The 4,163-nt window shown below is 43.4% G+C and overlaps 1 pseudogene; it reads right to left on the bottom strand.

Moving 5' to 3' along the window:
* Positions 1-537: 537 nt before the first annotated feature.
* LOC109894593 (insulinoma-associated protein 1a pseudogene) lies at positions 538-2,569 on the bottom strand (annotated as a pseudogene).
* Positions 2,570-4,163: the final 1,594 nt, after the last annotated feature.

The raw sequence follows: 4,163 nt of genomic DNA, 5'->3' as shown, positions 1-4,163 counted from the left end.
TAGAAAAAGATTGCATCTAAGGTAAGAGCTTTACGTTTTACAAGAGCTGTGGAGATTGAAGATTTAGACCGGTCCACGACAATTATCACAACTCATAACTTTGACATAACATTTGGCTACAACATGTGAACTGCCAGAACAACCACAGAATAATCACACAACACAACAATACATTACATAAGATAATTGCAAATAGAATAAATAAATAAATACATAAATACATAAATACAACTATTATGATTAAACAATATTGCAACAATTAATAATAAAATATGTGCCCGCATTCTAAACGAAAACAACCATTATTATGTTGAGTTTTTTAAGGCAGTTATACAGCAGAGTTTTGGTGTGCTTATATTCTAAAGGCATTTGTGGTTCTACTAAAGGGAAAGGTTTCGATCGTTTTAGGTTTTTAAGACAAAGTTGATAAGTCTGTCCTGTAATTCATAAGTTAACATAAAGTTGAATGATATACAGAAATTCACAGTCGGTGAATTAAAAGGCTTTTATGGGAGAAAATACCCATATCAAATTAAACAGTTCTTAGGTCTAGAAGCTATTACTTGAGCACCTCTGCAGCTGTCCTAGAAAAATACATTTAACAGTCAAACTAACGCTTTGTTTTCTTTCGATAAACCCATTTGAGAAAAATCGCAAAATATATGCCTATTTTTATATTCAAGGAATGGATAAGCATTCAACAACCAGCTGATTGGCATTGATAGAATACCTCTCATCAAACACACAAATCTAAACATCAAGTTGCCCTGTCTTTCAGTAATCTAGGTAAATAACTTTTTTTCAACGCTCCGGTCCAAGGCACGCGTTTTCTTGTGTTCAGCAAGCCGGGCGCACGGGCATTTGAAGCAGGATCACCTGCCTATTTTCCGACGGATGGCATTTGTTGATGTGCCTCGTGAGTCCGGGTGAGCTGTAGAAAGTGGCAGGGCAATACTTGCAGGGATACACCTGGGAGCAGTGCATGAGACGCAGGTGTCTCTCCTGGCTGGCCCTGTTGGGGAAATTCTCCCCGCAAACGGGGCAGAGAAGGCAGTCCACGGGGCTCAGATTCAGGGGACTTTGGTTTGGGTTTTCCTCTGAGGATGAGGTGGACACTGGCACCTGCTCTTCCACTCTGTCGCTGTTTTGAAACGCGTGGTCCTTGAACATTTTATTCTGCAAGGCTTGGTGTCCCAGAATATGTTTTCTTAGGTATGCTTGACGCTTAAATCTTTTCCCACAATATTGGCAGTCGTATAAACCATCTTCCGAGCCCGATTCAGACACACCTGGGCTTGGGGTGTCTCTGTCACTCATTAGCTCGGCTCTTGAGTCTTTGGCTTCCTCCGGGATGGTCTTGACAGCGGGGTGCATTTTGGCCATTTCAGATTTGATTCTCTGGGTAGATGGTATCCCTGCTGCGCTCTGCGCTCTCGGTTTGTGCCAGCGCCGGTGAGAGGCGAGGTTAGCCGGGCAGCTGAACATCTTATCACACTCAGGACACCTGTACTCAACTCTCACGATCCTAGAGCACTTGTGCTGGGCTAAAGAAAATGTGTCCGCGTAAGCTTCCTTACACAATTGGCAGACAAACTCTCCTAAAGGCTTCCCGCCTGCCGATGTCTGCGTTCTGGGTTTAAAGTCGACAGGAGCCTCTTTGATTTTCAGACCAAGTACCGGAGACGTTGTCATTTCGTCTTCAAAATGCAGTTTTCTGATGGCTTTGGGTTTCTTGGATGCAGGTTTGCTCTTGCGCTCAGTGTCGAATGCGGGCCTCTTGGTACCGCCCCTGATGACTGTAGCCGGGATGCTGCTGGTGATGCCGCTGCGGTTGCTGTTGCTGGTGCCTATTTTCAAATCCACGGGGGCGAACAGGAGATTATCAAAGCTGCTGTTGGAGGAAGATGTCGGGAATGACTCGGCAGAAATTGGCGAGCCTAGATTGAAACTTCTCCCGTAATATATTCTCTCATGGTCCTTGCTGATGGGCCGGGTGGGGCTGTAGAGGGCTTGGTACATCGCCTCGGCGTTGCCAAACTGAACCGCTTCAGCATCCAGCCTGGTGATCGGGGCGTCTGCTGCGATGTCCGGCGATGGGGCTGCACGGTCCAAACAGGACGCAACAGAGACAGGCGGAGATGAGTCCACCTGACTCTGAAAGTTAGGGATGTGATGCTCCTGCTCATACTCATTGGTACGAGTCCTATAGGAAACATGCGCTGATTTCTTGTTTCTTTTTACCAGGAATCCTTTGGGCATCTTTGCGAATGGCAGAAAAGCACTTTGGAGAGGTGGGCGAAGTCTCGGATGATATCCAGGTTTGTGGAATTACAGTCACACCGGGAGCCTCGGTTGCTATTTTATATTTTCGCTAAGCTATTGATCTCTGTGTTGCTGAAATGTTTTCGTCTCTAAGGCATAGCTGCACTCTTTTTATGCCGGAATAATGCTATTGTTCTCGCCCCTTGTTGCCGCATCTTCAACCAATCAGACGAAACGAAGATCCCAGTGGATTTGGATGTGGGAGTGGGAGGGTTCAAAGCTTGGGTTTGATGGATTTCGTTGGAGGATGTGCAGATAGCTTAGCAGATGTAGTTGCGGTTTATTACGTTAATGTGGGCGCTCGGTCCCTCCCCAAGAGAGGCACACGCCGGGCCCTCCTCTTTTTAAGGTCTGATGGTTCTCTATACAAATGCACACGTGCCACGGCTTTGTGGTTCTCCTTTGGGGGCCACTGAGCTGCCAAAAGGAAATGTCCTTCACTAACACAATCATCAGAGTTTACAATTAGGATGGGGCCTGAAGAGGGGTGGGGGTGGGGGGTCTGGTTGAGAAGACAATAAATAAGTTTCAAGGTGTTATTTGCATTTATAGAATAAAAGGCAAAAACATGAACATCTAAAACTTGGGCAAGTGATGTCACTGTCAATAGTAAAGCAATGGGACACACATATTGTTGTATTGTGGCTTAAGGGGACCAAGGGACAACATATGTGCCAACTGTGTGTGACATTGGCATTGCCTATGGATATTTGATAAGAGAGTTAGTATTTTACACAAATAAGGTAGGACTTCTTAAATAAACATTACTTGGTACGAATGTATTTATTTGGGCACGCGTCTGTCTCGGCAGTTTAACTGGAGTTATACATCAGACATCTCACTGCATACATAAGTAATAAGAAGGGCCTCTGGTCTTGGTACATAATAGCCACGTCTGCCCACGCTGCATATGCAGTTTTCGTTTGAAAAGCAATTTGACCTGTGAAATAGGACTCACGGCCAATCTGGCCCAGGGATAGGCGCGTGCTGTGTCTAATCAGCGCTCCAAACAAAGAGGGCCGCAGCCCGAATGTCAGCCCGCGCGCACCCAGCGCTTCTCGGGTTATTAAATCTGCACCCCTTTTCCAGAACACCTCTCCTGTCCATGTATGGCATGTGATATGGACGTCATGTGCAACGATATATAAAAATAAAAAATCTCTCTAACAATCACTGTTTGCAAACTGTTTTTGCTTGATATTGTTCCATTCTTGTTGAAATCACTTGAAACATCATTTTCCTAGTATTCTTCATTTTTGAAATATCAGTTGGCTTTAAAACGTTTATTCTAAACTTTAGGCTACATTTGGAATAAATGATTGTCTCTTGTCTCCTATCTTTAAATCAAGATTGGTTAAATGAATTTAACGAAGTCGCTTTTAGTTTCATGTAGGAGGCTATGATAAAACACCTTTTAGTTTCATGTAGGAGGCTATGATAAAACACCTTTTAGTTTCATGTAGGAGGCTATGATAAAACACCTTTTAGTTTCATGTAGGAGGCTATGATAAAACACCTTTTAGTTTCATGCAGGAGGCTATGATAAAACACCTTTTAGTTTCATGTAGGAGGCTATGATAAAACACCTTTTAGTTTCATGTAGGAGGCTATGATAAAACACCTTTTAGTTTCATGTAGGAGGCTATGATAAAACACCTTTTAGTTTCATGTAGGAGGCTATGATAAAACACCTTTTAGTTTCATGTAGGAGGCTATGATAAAACACCTTTTAGTTTCATGTAGGAGGCTATGATAAAACACCTTTTAGTTTCATGTAGGAGGCTATGATAAAACACCTTTTAGTTTCATGTAGGAGGCTATGATAAAACACCTTTTAGTTT

The sequence above is a fragment of the Oncorhynchus kisutch genome, linkage group LG7 (genome assembly GCF_002021735.2).
Source record: "Oncorhynchus kisutch isolate 150728-3 linkage group LG7, Okis_V2, whole genome shotgun sequence".
In the NCBI taxonomy this organism is placed as follows: domain Eukaryota; kingdom Metazoa; phylum Chordata; class Actinopteri; order Salmoniformes; family Salmonidae; genus Oncorhynchus; species Oncorhynchus kisutch.
The sequence above is the reverse complement of the archived record's forward strand: the minus strand, read 5'-3'. Positions and strand labels throughout refer to the sequence as shown.